At 45.7% G+C, this 15,387-nt stretch overlaps 1 protein-coding gene across 5 annotated transcripts in view; it reads left to right on the plus strand.

The window, feature by feature from the left end:
* Positions 1–11,396: 11,396 nt before the first annotated feature.
* The window catches only part of LOC146355097 (uncharacterized), a 41,150-nt gene continuing 37,159 nt past the window's right edge, over positions 11,397–15,387 (plus strand). For 2 of the 5 annotated variants that reach the window (XM_084840576.1, XM_084840577.1), the window contains exon 1: positions 11,415–11,457. The gene's annotated coding sequence lies outside the window, so the exon portion shown is untranslated. Of the gene's footprint in view, positions 12,419–15,387 lie in introns of all 5 variants that reach the window. The other 3 variants (XM_084840573.1, XM_084840575.1, XM_084840574.1) reach the window with 3 other exon arrangements.

The following is a 15,387-nucleotide window of genomic DNA, read 5'->3' on the forward strand; positions in this document are numbered from 1 at the left end:
ACCTTTGACCTTAAAACTGCTATAATAGTCTGAGGTGTTGTATTTGCTTTGAGTGAACACAGAAATCTGGTTTCCTTGACGCTGTTCCCTGGACTATGGCACTAGAGAATACGGGTTTGCCTCATGACTTCCTCATTCAGTTTCTTTAACAAAGATCTTGTGCAAGGTGCTGCACAACCCTGTTCTTTCACATTGCACTAAAGCTGTGATCCTATACATACTTACTTGGGAGTAAGTCCCATTGAACTCAATGGGGCTTACTTCTTAGTAGACATGTAAAGGATTGCACTATGAGAGACATGTTTCACTGAAATGGGACTAATAACCGGGCTTGTAGCATCTAAACCAAGAGTTGTTGTTGTTCAGTCATTAAGTCGTGTCCGACTCTTCATGACCCCATGGACCATAGCACGCCAGGCCTTCCTGTCCTCTGCTCTCTCCCGGAGTGTGCTCAAGTTCATATGCATTGCATCGGTGATGCTATCTAGCCATCTCATCCTCTGCTGTCCCCTTTTCCTCTTGCCTTCAATCTTTCCCAGCATCAGGGTCTTTTCCAGGGAGTTTTCTCTTCACATTAGGTGGCCAAAATATTTGAGCTTCAGCTTCAGTATCTGTCCTTCCAATGAGCAGTCAGAGTTGATTTCCAAGAGCTAGCTGCCTGCAAATTGGGCATCTATCCATCCAATTGTCCCCTCCACTCAAGAATTCCTGGTTACCCATCCTGGTTCCCTCCAGATAAGTTGGACTACAACTCCCATCATCCCAGTCAACACATCTGGAGGGCACCAGGTTGAGCAAGGCTGCGATAGATCATCTTATGCCCAAGGAGGAGAAGGGAAAGGGAGAGAAAGGATATAGTTAGGATTAGAAATGTTGAGGTTTTAAAAAATAAAGTTGGAACCCCCTTATTAGTCATGTGAAGAAATGCTATGTGGAGTGTCAAGTGAAGGAATTGCCATGTTTTGTTCAAGCTGAGTGCTTGCTAATGACCATCTACTGATGGGTCAAGAGGTGGCTGAAGATAGGTTACTCAAGGCCTATTGATGGCTGGAAGATGCTTCATGCACAGGCTGATGGGGGAATGGCCAGGGGAGAATGGCCAGCTGGGCCAGGGTGATGCCTAATGCATCCTTGAGAAAGAGAGTAGCTCTGGACCATCTGAAAGAGGTGGCGGTAAGACCACTCCTGAAGAAATCCTCCTTGGATCTGGAGGATCTTAACAACTTTAGGCCAGTCACAAATGTTCCTTTCCTGGGCAAAGTCCTTGAGTAGGTGTTTGCTGACCAGCTCCAGATATTCTTGGATGAGACTGATCATCTGGATCCATTTCAGTTGGATCCAGGTCAGGTTTGGCATGGAAACAGCCTTGGTCACCCTTTATGATGATCTATGTTGGGGCAGAGACAGGGTGTGTGTGATTTTGTTGATTCTCCTTGATCTCTCTGCAGTTTTTGATATCATTGACCATGGTATCCTTCTGGGAAGACTGTCTGAGTTGGGAGTGGGAGGCACTGCATTGCAGTAGTTTCGCTCCTACTTGCATGGTTGACTCCAGAATGTGGTACATGGGAATGTTGCTCAGCCCATTCATTTTCATCAGGTTAGATGGTGGATGTGCTAGATCAGTACCTGGCTGTGACAATGGACTGGGTGAGGGCTAATAAACTAAAATTCAGTCCAGACAACACTGAGATGCTGTTCGTGGGTGGTTCTTCTGCCTGGATAGAGGGTGTTCCTCCTGTTTTGGATGGGACTGCACTCCCCCGAAGGAGCAGGTCCATTGGAGTTTCGCTCACAGACATCATTGTAACTTGTGACTGGGGTAACTTCAGTGGTACAGAGTGCCTTCTACCAACTTCAGCTGCTGGTCCAGCTACGTCCCTATCTGGACAGGTATAACCTGTCTTCAGTAGTCTATACTCTAGCAAATTCCAAGTTAGATTACTTCAATGGATGGTTCGGAAGCTGCAGTTTATGCAAAATGTGGAGGCCAGATTGATAGCAGGGACCAGAAGGTCTGAACATATAGCACTGATTCTGGCCCATTTGCACTACTGCCTGGATGTTTCCGAGGCCAATTCAAGGTGCTGGTTTTGACCTGCAAAGCCTTACACTGCTCCGGACCGCAATACCTAATGGAGCACCTCTCTCAGCATGAACCTACCCAAATACTACGATAATCATCTGAGGGCTTCCTCCAAGTGCCTCTTCCAAGGGAAGTTTGGAGGATGGCAGACAGCAAGGGAAAGGGCATCCTTGGTGGTGGCCCCTAAATTGTGGAATGCTTTCCCCAGTGAGGTTTGCCTAGTGCCAATGGTGTCATCTTCTCGGCGCCAGGTGAAGATCTTCCTCTACTCCCAGGCATCTGAGAGCGTATAATAAGGCTTTTTAATGTGTCCTGGGATTTTAAAAAATGGTTGATTGTTTAAAAATATTTTTATATTTTGCTTTTCTATTATGTTTTTATATTGTATGATTAGGGTTTTAATCTTCATAAAGCACCCGGATAGCTTTGTGTATTGGGCCATATAGAACTGTAATGACTGACAGATTGAATAGTTCTTCAACAGGCATTGGATGGCTGCAGAGCAGGGCTGTTGCTTTCAGTCAACAGATTCCAAATGGGTACTCGTCTCCCATCTCCGCAGGGGGTTATCATAATCCAACTGACTTTTTTGCTTCAGTGCAAAAATACGTTGTCTTTTGATTGTTTAATTTGCAGATCACCCTGAAAATATATTTACTGATGGGCATTTTCTTTAAATACATAAAGACCAGCATGGGTAGCCCTTGTTTCCTGGGCTGCACAAACAGGCAAGCTCTCATTGCACCTTTCTTCGCTGTTTCATGTGATTGGTTGGTAGGAAGCAGGGATGAAGTATTTGCCAGAAATTATGCAGATGAGGTTTGCTGCTGAGAAAGCACACTTAATTTGCATGATTATAATTTATTTACCTGTTATGCAAATTACATTGCACAGAATTTATTTTTGCTGTAGAGAGGTGTGATATTGCAACTCCACTCTTGATTGTAAGGGCATGTGGCCACTTCATCCTCTACTGGGGAAAAGGAGACTTCAGATCTAGACATTGACCAGGGCCGTGTTTCCATGACAACGGAAGGGTGAAGCAAATTAAGGAATACTGGATTTTTTAATGGAATCTCCATGGCTCTGTGCAGGGCTCCACAAAGGGCTGCACCACACCATTATAGGTCGCTGACAGAAACATACTTCCGGGTGGGGTGGGGTGGTGGGATTGGAAGTGAACGTCATCGGACTGGCAGGGGCTGCTCAACCAATAAGAGAGGCTGTCCCCTTTCTCCTGCCCCCCTGGTTAGGCGATGATGCAAAGGATTGAAACTGGCATCAGTTACTCACAAAAAGCCCTGGACCAAACAGCAGAGACATGCAGCTTTGGAAATAGCACTTCACAGCCATTAGGGGAGTTACTATGCCTTTCACCAGATGAATACATGATGTACCCTGGGTGTACTTAGTGTTTTGGCTTAATGGCAATCTCAGTAAATTCAGGAACAAGCCTCATTGACTGCAGTAGGAGTTACTTCTGAGTAGACTTTCTGGACCTATGCCCGATTCTGCCCATTTTTCCCCTTTCCCTCTAAATAACGGGCTTCTGCTTTAGCAGGCACCTCTGAATAAATGCCGGGTCACAAGATAGCACAAACTTGTGATAGCGCACTTCTCGCATTCCTTCATCCTCTCCCTTCGCAATCAACAGACTCCAAGATAGCAGGCTTTAGGCTCACCACTTTATTAGTTAACAATCAGGTTCTTTACAAATGCAAATTCTAGGAAACTCTCAGGCTACAAAGGAAACAGCTACTGTACACAATTACAAATACCAATAGAGGAGCAGAAGTGGAAGTTAGAGAAGTTGCAGGCAGTTTGAACAAGAACTTCCCGGCCAGACTAGCTTAGGGTGCGAGTGTGGCTTATGTGAGGGCTAAACAACCCTTGCATAACCCTAAAATGGTTGTTGTTTAACCCTCACACAAGCCAGCCTTGGTGGGTTCACACAATATGATAATAAGCCATGTTCGCTGTGGGTTTAATCTTCAAAAGAGCAGCTGGCACACACCACAACCCACCATGGTTTAAATAAGCCAAGGTGGGCTGCAGTGATTGTTCACACTGGGTCATTATGTTGGGGGCTCAAGTCCTTGACTGCTTTGTGCTTCTCAGCCCTGGTGTACACATCTAGCAGAATGAGGTAGGGAGGTTTTTGTTTCCATAGTCCTACTGAAGGCCACCCCCACGAAAGCTCCTCCTCCCTCAGTGGTCACCACCAGCAGCCATTCCAGCAGGAGTGGGAGGTGAGATGAGAGGGGAAGTGGGGCTATTCTACCATCTCTGCTGAAAGACTACTTAGCATTTTTCCTCTTCCCTCCCCATCTCTTTTTTCCTTGTGTATTGTGTCTTCTTAGATTGTAAGCCTGCAGGCAGGGACTGTTTTGTTTTGCTGATTCCATGTAAGCCACTCTGGAGTCTTTTTGGCCAAGGAGCAGGATAAAGATACCATAAATAAATAAATGAATGAATGAAATAGAAATAATATTTATTGTGGTACTGAAGTGGGCAGTACCACTTCAGATTGTAAGTGTGGGTTGGGGAGGTTTCATATTTTAATGTTCCCTTGCATTAAACCACAAAAATCCTCCCCTGCAAATAGAAAGCTAGCATACCAAGAAATAACCTAAGCTAGGATATTTAGCCATGATGTGCTAGCTTTCTACCTGCAGGGAGTTGTGTTGTTGTTTAACACAAGGGAATAGCCAAAAGCAGGGGCGTTGTTGGAAGAGCCCACCTGGGCATGGGCCCCTGATCTTTTTTGAGCTGTGTCCCGGATACTTGAGCTGTCCTAATTGTCTTTTTTTTTTTTTTTACTATTTCCCATTGACTTGCATTGGAAAATAGAAATGGCCATAACTTTTTTAGTTTGTTTGATAAATTCATGGAATTTGGAGACCTGGTAGCACCCATGGAGCTGACTGAGCCTACCAAAGTTCAGACAGTTAGGCCCAGTGACTTTTGTGCTAGTCACAGGTAAACTTTGCTTTTTTCAAGAAAATCTGTCAAAGTAAAGAGCTATAACTTTTTTGTGCTTCCATATAAGTGCATGATATATGAAGAGTTGGCAGCATCTCTGAAGCTGACTGAACCTGCCAAATTTCAGACAGTTAGGTCTAGTGGCTTTTGTGCTAGTCATGCATAAAGTTTCCTTTTCTCAAAGACTAAAATAAAAAGCAAAAACTGTCAAGCCACACAGGGGATTAGAGATCCTAATCAGAAGGTGTTTAAGGTGATGATTAGGAGGTCAGTATCCCTAATCTCTGGTGGTTTTTTTTTTCCTGAGGTGCAAAAAACATCTGTCCCTCTACTTCTCTGCTCTTACATGCCCGCTGTTGTGAGCTTCCTTGCAAGAAGAGGGAGATGGAAGGGAAGAAAGTGCTCCAGGTGAAATACTGGTATTCCACACAGCATCTGATTTCACTGCCCCAAACTGGAACCTTTGGATTCTGCAGAAGTTTAGTAGCTTCAGTACAGCAAAGGATCCAATTAGCCTCTATAAACTTCTTTCTCCCCCTCCACTTTAATTTCTCCTAAATAGCTATAGGACTCAAATTATTCCAAAAGGAGGGTTAGTACTATGTGGCATCATGATCAAGGACCTGCTGAGGCTTTTAAATAGGTTCTAGAGTTTAAAAAAAAGCTAGAAAGAGGTCTCAGCCACCTCACCTCATAAAGTTAATGTAAGTATGTGCAATCCTTACAAACCCTCCACAGCCTCCTAAATTCCTCTGAAATACTACCTCTATGAAAGGAGCCACTTGGCTTATGGAATTCTCTCTACCCCCCCCCCATTTCCAATCACCATTCTTCTTTTCTTCTAACCTCCCCTATCCTGTTCTTTCTTTCTCTTCCTTATTCCACCCACAGCATATCTTGGGGAATTCTTAAAGAGAATTCTATTCAGTGGGCAAGAGAAGTTCTGCACTGTATCTGACTTTACACAAACAGACAGGAAGGTTGGTTTTTCTCCTTTGAGAAAAATGGGTTCACATGGTTGCAGAGAAACAAATCTGGGGCTGTTTTGTTTGTCAGTTGTCATTATCCAGCAATAGGAAAGGCTGTAGCTCAGTGGTAGAGCACATGCTTGGTATGCAGAAGGTTCCAGGTTCAATCCCCAGCATCTCCAGGTAGGGCTGGGAAAGAATCCTGCCTGAAACTCTGGAGAGCTGCTGCTGCCAGTCAGTGTCAACAATAATGGGCTACATGGACCTGGGTCTGACTCAGTATAAGGCAGCTTCCTATGAACAGAAAGCTTTAATAAAAAACAGGAGTTTTTGGTTTGTTTTTTAAGTGGAGGGGAGATCAATACTGCTTATTTATACAATCCTATGTATCCCTACTCAGAAGCCCCATTATGTTTAATGAGGCTTACCCTCAGGAAAGGGTGCATGGGATTCCAGCCAAAGTTACTTTTGCAGGGAGGTTTGCACCTTGATGTTCTGCATGTTTACTCAGAAATAAGGCCTGAGTTGTGAGCATGGTAGTGCAGGCTTAATACAGTGTCTACCCAGTTCTGGCTAATGAATTGACTACCCTTTCAGTGCAGTCCTATGCATGTTCTGTCATTTGTGGGTGGGGTGGGGTGGGGTGGGGTGGGTGGTTTTGCATGACCTCTAGCCTCAGTGGCGAGGGAAAGGCATGTAGTACATGCTTAGAGTTTCTCCGTAACTTAGTCTAGTTTTGAAAACAGACTCATTGGCTGAATCCTGGTGAAGTCTTGGTTGTTGTTGTTGTTGTTCAGTCGTGTCCGACTCTTCGTGACCCCCTGGACCATAGCACGCCAGGCCTTCCTGTCCTGCGCTCTCTCCCGGAGTGTGCTCAAGTTCGTATTCACTGCATCGGTGATGCTATCTAGCCATCTCATCCTCTGTCGTCCCCTTCTCCTTTTGCCTTCAGTCTTTCCCAGCATCAGGATCTTTTCCAGAGAGATTTCTCATCGCATTAGGTGGCCAAAATATTTCAGCTTCAGCTTCAGTATCTGTCCTTCCAATGAGCACTCAGGGTTGATTTCCTTTAGGATGGACTGATTTGACCTCCTTGCAGTCCAGGGGACTCGTAAGAGTCTTCTCCAGCACCACAGTTCGAAAGCATCAGTTCTTCGGTGCTCAGCCTTCCTTATAGTCCAGCTCTCACAGCCATACATTACTACTGGGAAAACCATAGCTTTGATTAGATGGACCTTGGTCGGCAAGGTGATGTCTCTGCTTCTTACTATGCTGTCTAGGTTTGCCATAGCTTTCCTCCCAAGGAGCAAGCGTCTTTTAATTTCATGGCTACAGTCACTGCCTGCGGTGATCTTGGAGCCCAAGAAAGTAAAATCTGTCACTGCTTCCATTTCTTCCCCTTCTATATGCCAGGAAGTGATGGGGCCAGATGCCATGATCTTAGTTTTTTTTAATGTTGAGTTTCAAACCAGCTTTTGCACTCTCCAGTTTCACCCTCAACAAGAGGCTCTTGAGATCCTCTTCGCTTTCTGCCATTAGGGTGGTATCGTCTGCATATCGGAGGTTGTTGATAATTCTCCCGGCAATCTTAATTCCGACCTGTGATTCATCCAACCCGGCGTTTCTCATGATGTACTCTGCATAGAAGTTAAATAAGCAGGGTGACAATATGCAGCCTTGTCGTTCACCTTTCCCAATTTTGAACCACTCGGTTGTTCCATGTCTGGTTCTTACTGTTGCTTCTTGACCCTCGTACAGGTTTCTCAGGAGACAGGTAAGGTGGTCTGGTACTCCCATCACTTTAAGAATTTGCCACAGTTTGTTGTAATCCACACAATCAAAGGCTTTAGCGTAGTCAATGAAGCAGAAATAGACGTTTTTCTGGAATTCTCTTGCTTTCTCATGATCCAGCGAACATTGGCAATTTGATCTCTAGTTCCTCTGCCTCTTCGAAACCCAGCTTGTACTTCCGGTAGTTCTCGGTTCGCATACTGCTGAAGCCTAGCTTGTAGGATTTTGAGCATCACCTTGCTGGCATGTGAAATGAGCGCAATTGTGCGGTAGTTTGAACACTCTTTGGCGTTGCCCTTCTTTGGAATTGGAATGTAAACTGACCTTTTCCAGTCTTGCGGCCACTGTTGAGTGTTCCAGATTTGTTGGCATACTGAATGCAGCACTTTAACAGCATCATCTTTTAGGATTTTAAATAGCTCAGCTGGAATACTGTCATCTCCGCTAGCTTTGTTGTTAGTAATGCTTCCTAAGGCCCACTTGACTTCACTCTCTAGGATGTCCGGCTCAAGTTCAGTGACTGCACTCTCATGGCTATCAGGGACATGAAGATCTTTCCTGTATAGTTCTTCTGTGTATTCTTGCCACCTCTTCTTAATCTCATCTGCTTCTGTTAGGTCCCTGCCTTCTTTGTCCTTTATCATGCCCGTCTTTGCACAAAACGTTCCCTTGAGATCTCCAATTTTCTTGAAGAGATCTCTAGTCTTTCCCATTCTGTTGTTTTCCTCGATTTCTTTGCATTGTTCATTTAAGAAGGCCTTCTTGTCTCTCCTTGCTATTCTCTGGAACTCTGCATTCAGTTGGATATAGCTTCCCCTTTCTCCCTTGCTTTTCGCTTCCCTTCTTTCCTCAGCTACTTGTAAAGCCTCATCAGACAGCCACTTGGCTTTCTTGCATTTCTTTTTCTTTGGGATGGATTTCGTTGCTGCCTCCTCAACAATGTTACGGACCTCCATCCATAGTTCCTCAGGCACTCTGTCTATCAGGTCTAATCCCTGAAATCTATTCCTCACCTCCACTGTATATTCATGAGGGATATGATTTAGGTCATACCTGAATGGTTTAGTGGTTTTTCCTACGTTCTTCAATTTAAGCTGAAATTTTGCAACAAGAAGCTCATGATCTGAGTCACAGTCAGCTCCAGGTCTTGTTTTTACTGACTGTATAGAGCTTCTCCATCTTTGGCTGCAAAGGACATAATCAATCTGATTTTGATATTGACCATCTGGTGATGTCCATGTGTAGAGTCGTCTCTTGTGCTGTTGGAAAAGGGTGTTTGCTATGATCAGCGTGTTCTCTTGGCAAAACTCTATTAGCTTTTGTCCTGCTTCATTTTGTACACCAAGGCCATGCCTGCCTGTTATCCTGGTGATTTCTTGACTTCCTACTTTAGCATTCCAATCCCCTATGATGAAGAGGACATCTTTTTTTGGTGTTAGTTCTAGAAGGTGTTGTAGGTCTTCATAGAACCCATCAACCTCAGCTTCTTCGGCATCAGTGGTTGGGGTGTAGACCTGAATTACTGTGATGTTGAATGGTTTGCCTTGGATTTGTACTGAGATCATTCTATCGTTTTTAAGATTGTACCCCAGTACTACTTTTCCCACCCTTTTGTTGACTATGAATGCTACTCCATTTCTTCTAAGGGATTCTTGCCCACAGTAATAGATATGATGGTCACCTGAATGAAATTCGCCCATGCCTGTCCATTTTAGTTCGCTGATTCCCAAGATGTCGATGTTCAATCTTGCCATCTCATGTCTGACCACCTCCAGCTTACCTTGATTCATTGATCTTACATTCCAGGTTCCTAAACAATATTGTTCTTTACAGCATCGGATTTTCTTTTCACCACCAGACACATCCACAACCGAGTGTCCTTTCGGCTTTGGCCCAGCCGCTTCACTCTTTCTGGCGCTACTTGGAAATACCCTCTGCTCTTCCCCAGTAGTATATTGGACACCTTCCGACCTGAGGAGTTCATCTTCCGGCGTCATCTCTTTTAGCCTTGTGAGACGTTCCATGGGGTTTTCTTGGCAAGAATAGTGGAGTGGGTTGCCATTTCCTTCTCCAGTGGACCACATTTTGTCAGAACTCTCTGCCATGACCTGTCCGTCTTGGGTGGCCCTGCATGGCATAGCTTATGGCTTCACTGAGTTACGCAAGCCCCTTCGCCACAACAAGGCAGTGATCCATGAAGTCTTGGTACAAATGACATTATGGGGAGGAAGATACAATGAGGGCTTGTGCATAACAAGGAGGAGATAGAGGAGATTTGCACAAAACAAAAGATCTGTTTTTATGAAGAGTTGTTGGAGGATGGTAGGATGAGGAGGGATGGTTGCATGGAGGGGAATAGAATTGGTAGGGGGAGGATGGTGAAAAAAAAGCATTCTGCTTATGCTCAGAGGCACTCTATATTTAAGAACATAAGAAGAGCCATGCTGCATCAGACCAAGGTCCATCTAGTCCAGCATTCTGTTCACACAGTGGCCAACCAGATGCCCACGGGAAACTCACAGGTAGGACATGAGTGCAATCGTACCTTCTCACCAATGTTCCCCTGCTGCTAACATTGGTGAAATATAAATAAATTCTAGGAATTCCAAATTTGCAGGCATGTATATGGTTCAGAAACTATGCAGGTTTCTTGCCTGGGGGACACCTCTAGTGACATGTGCATTTTCATACAAATCTACCCAAAAACTACTGGGGAGGGGGTGAAGGGAAGGGAAAGCAAATCACTCCCTCTTCCAAATTGGAAAACTCCCCTTTCACATGACCACATCACGAAGAGTCGGACACAACTTAACGACTGAACAACAACAATCCCCTTCTAGGGGGCTACTATGCCTGAAACTACCATCAAGCTCTGACCAACAGACAAAAGTTAGTGTGTTTTGTTTTTTTTTCTAATTTCCCATGGTAGTCAACAGGAACCATAAAGACTCATTTTTCTAAACCTTGACTCAGGTCTGGTGCTGAGCTGAAGTGGTCTGACTACAAACTGGCCGGAGCAGAAGCGGGATGTTTTCCAAAACGCTGAATCGGGGTCTGAGTTGAAGTGAGGTGGCGGGTCAGTGCACGCTTCTTCTGTATGTATGTATGTATGTATGTAATCTATGCACACCACACACACATATTAGAGGTCCACTTAGACTCAGAGTGAGATATAAATATATATGCACGTGCAAATTTGTGTTCTGGACCTGTGCCCCGGGTCTTTTAAGAACCTAGCAACGCCCCTGCCCAAAAGTATCTTCCTCCTGAAGTAGAGCAGTCCACCTTATTGTGCTACATATTGAAACCAGGCCTCAATCCTTTATTGATCCAGTTATATAACCTCACAACGTCCTGGCGTCGACCTCAAACCCAAGTACCGTGGATGGGAGGAGAAAAGTAACCCACGTAACACACACAGACACACCCTTCTCCAAACAGGGCTCCTTCGCCCGCGAACTTCGGGGGAGCAATGGACTCGAGGGAAAACTCCAGTCGGCAGATGGCGCCGCAGCCGCCGGCTCCTGAAGAGGAAGTGCGACGGAAGGGGCGCTCTAGGCTTCGCCTAATAACGCTTCCCTATGGAGAAGGTGCCGGAGCGGAAGTTGGACGCCGGGCAGCGGTAACTTGGTAACGTTTCTTAGAGGAGGGGGCGGCTGGTCGATGGTGCTTCTTGCTGGCCCAAGGCGGGAATGAACCTCGTGTCCTTCCATGTTGGGAAGGGGGCGGCGGCAAACAGGCGGTAGCTGAACTCATGCGACCATCATCTTCCCCACTATATGGGAAGGAGCCCCCTCCCTCGCTTCTATGGGGAAAAGAAGGGGAGAAAGCTCCCTTGCCTTTGGTGGCCAAGGTTGCCTGGGTGGGCTTGCTGGTGAGCGAGCGAGCGAGCGAGCGCCCACCCTGTTGGGCTTCGGCTGAGAAATCTGGTGGTTAAGAGTGGATATGATGACAGAAAGATAAGCAGCTAAGACCAATCTGGAGAAAATAAGGTGTTTCAGAAAACCGTTTTCACATAGCTTGTGATTGTTGGCTTGTGGAACTCCCTGACACCAGAAGCGGTAGTCATGAATTGCACAATGCAAGTTTTATCTTACTTTATGCGAGTTTATCTGCAGTGTGGCCTGAAAGGTGGATTAAAAACCTTAGATGTTTAGAAGCATGATCCACTGTGTTCAGTAAGCATTATTTCCAAGTAAGTGTCTTGGGACTTAATTCTAACTAGCCTCTCATTAGATCAGGCTGTGGTTTGTTTGTTTTTAATGCTAACGATAGTTTGTGTGTGTTTATTGGCAGCTATATTTAGCTTTCTCCTTATCATAGAAGTTAGGTTTCTTTAGCAACAAATCTGAGGTTTCTGTTTTGCTTTTGGTGTCAGATAATAACAGTCCCTAATACATATTGTAAGGCCGCGGTGGCTTAGTGGTTAAGACACTGAACTGCAGACTGGAAGGTTGGCAGGACAGCAGTTCAAGACCCAAGTGCCGCGTGACGGAGTGAGCTCCCATCTTCAGTCCCAGCTCCTGCCAACCTAGCAGTTCGAAAGCAAGAAATTGCAAGTAGATAAATAGGTACTGCTTCGGCGGGAAAGGTAACAGCGTTCCGTGCACCTCGGTATTCATTCATGCTGGCCACATGACCACGGAAGCATCTTCGGACAGCGCTGGCTCTTCGGCTTAGAAATGGAGATGAGCACCACACCCTAGAGTCGGACACGACTGGTTGGGGACACCTTTACCTTTAATGTTGTTGTTGTTCAGTCGTTCAGTTGTGTCCGACCCTTCGTGACCCCATGGACCATAGCACGCCAGGCCTTCCTGTCCTGTGCTCTCTCCCGGAGCGTGCTCAAGTTCATATTCATTGCATCGGTGATGCTATCTAGCCATCTCATCTTCTGCTGTCCCCTTCTCCTTTTGCCTTCAGTCTTTCCCAGCATCAGGGTCTTTTCCAGAGAGTTTTCGCATTAGGTGGCCAAAATATTTGAGCTTCAGCTTCAGTATCTGTCCTTCCAGTGAGCACTCAGGGTTGATTTCCTTTAGGATTGACTGATTTGACCTCCTTGCAGTCCAGGGGACTCGTAAGAGTCTTCTCCAGCACCAAAGTTCGAATTACCTTTAATACATATTGTATAAAAATTGTATTAAAATGTATGTGCCAGAGGCGAAAATAAAAACAGCAGTAGTGTTGTCTTTCTAGATCAACCAAGACTTTGTCTCCAACTGTGGCCAACCCAATTTGCCTTTGGGAAAATAAGAGCTTCTCTTTCTCTCTCTCTCTCTGTTTGTAATCAGCATCTGGTGATCAGAGACAGACTCAGGGAAGGTCTCTGAACCTTCCCACATAAGAAGCCTTCTGAATGCTGCAGTTCTATTTTAAGTCATCATGACTAATGTTGTGAGTGATAGACCGAGCCTCCATGTGTTTGACAGTGGAAAGGAAAGGTTCCTCCTGTGCATGCACCGGGTCATTGCTGGTCCCTAGAGGAACGCCACTTATGCTGGCGTTTTCATGGCAGACTATAGCAGGGTGGTTTGCCATTGCCTTCCCCAGTCATGACTACCTTTCCCCCAGCAAGCTGGGTACTCATTTTATCAACCTTGGAAGGATGGAAGGCTGAGTTGACCTGAGCCGGCTACCCAAGACCCAGCTTCCGCTGGGATCGAACTCAGGTCGTGGGGAGAGTTTCGGTTGCAATACTGCTGCCTACCACTCTGCGCCACATGAGGCTCAATGTGTTTGACAGTGACTAATCCTTAAAAAAAACAATGCTCTCAGCTAATAGCAACACATCTTGTGGCAATGACTTCCATAAGTTCAATTATGTAAATAAATTCTTCCTTTTGTTTGTGACTGAGTGACTATGAAGTGACTGTAAGCTGCTGCTTATGCTCCGCTTAGATGGGGTGGAATGAGAAATGCACCCTTATGTGGAGTAGGAGGGGCAAACAGCGGTGAGCAAGTTGGTGGGCATCTGTGCTTGTCTAGTTTTAAAGAGGGTGTAAGCCTGTGGGAAATTTCTGCTTCATTGACTACGCTAAAGCCTTTGATTGTGTGGATCACAACAAACTGTGGCAAATTCTTAAAGTGATGGGAGTACCAGACCACCTTACCTGTCTCCTCAGAAACCTGTACGAGGGTCAAGAAGCAACAGTAAGAACCAGACATGGAACAACCGAGTGGTTCAAAATTGGGAAAGGAGTACGACAAGGCTGCATATTGTCACCCTGCTTATTTAACTTCTATGCAGAGTACATCATGAGAAACGCCGGGTTGGATGAATCAGAGGTCGGAATTAAGATTGCCGGGAGAATTATCAACAACCTCCGATATGCAGACGATACCACCCTAATGGCAGAAAGCGAAGAGGATCTCAAGAGCCTCTTGTGGAGGGTGAAATTGGAGAGTGCAAAAGCTGGTTTGAAACTCAACATTAAAAAAACTAAGATCATGGCATCTGGCCCTATCACTTCCTGGCATATAGAAGGGGAAGAAATGGAAGCAGTGACAGATTTTACTTTCTTGGGCTCCAAGATCACCGCAGACGGTGACTGTAGCCATGAAATTAAAAGACACTTGCTCCTTGGGAGGAAAGCTATGGCAAACCTAGACAGCATAGTAAGAAGCAGAGACATCACCTTGCCGACAAAGGTCGGTCTAATCAAAGCTATGGTTTTCCCAGTAGTAATGTATGGCTGTGAGAGCTGGACTATAAGGAAGGCTGAGCGCCAAAGAATTGATGCTTTCAAACTGTGGTGCTGGAGAAGACTCTTACGAGTCCCCTGGACTGCAAGGAGGTCAGGTCAGTCAATCCTAAAGGAAATCAACCCTGAGTGCTCATTGGAAGGACAGATGCTGAAGCTGAAGCTGAAATATTTTGGCCACCTAATGCGAAGAGAAAACTCTCTGGAAAAGACCCTGATGCTGGGAAAGACTGAAGGCAAAAGGAGAAGGGGACGGCAGAGGATGAGATGGCTAGATAGCATCACCGATGCAATGAATATGAACTTGAGCACACTCCGGGAGAGAGCGCAGGACAGGAAGGCCTGGCGTGCTATGGTCCAGGGGGTCACGAAGAGTCGGACACGACTGAACGACTGAACACCAACAACAAAGCCTGTGGGAAAAGGGCATTCATGGGGTGGATCTCCCAGGACTTCTTTTCCAGCCCCACCTCACTGGTTGTGTCTATTGCCATGTGTGTTTAGTGAGTAGGACATATCCAAACCAGGCCCTTGTATGCTGGAGTCGCTGATATGTTCTAGAACAGCCTTTCTCAGCATGGCACCCTCCAGGTGTGTTAGACTACAACTCCCACCATCCCAGCCAGCATGCCCAATGGCTGGGGTTGTTGGGAGTGGTAGTCCAACACAGCAGGAGGGCATGAGGTTGGGGAAGGCTATTCTAGAGTCAGAAATGACGGCTCTTAGCGTGGTCAGGTGGATAAGCTGTTGGATTTAAACCTGAGAGGCTTGGAACTCTACTGTCTTTGGTGCTGAAATCAACTTTGTAGCATTTTAGATGAAACTGGCCAGAACAGTAATGGAGGCAATAGATAAGGGG

Source organism: Heloderma suspectum, chromosome 2 (assembly GCF_057233095.1).
Source record: "Heloderma suspectum isolate Gila_16-S chromosome 2, 16-S_ref, whole genome shotgun sequence".
In the NCBI taxonomy this organism is placed as follows: Eukaryota; Metazoa; Chordata; class Lepidosauria; order Squamata; family Helodermatidae; genus Heloderma; species Heloderma suspectum.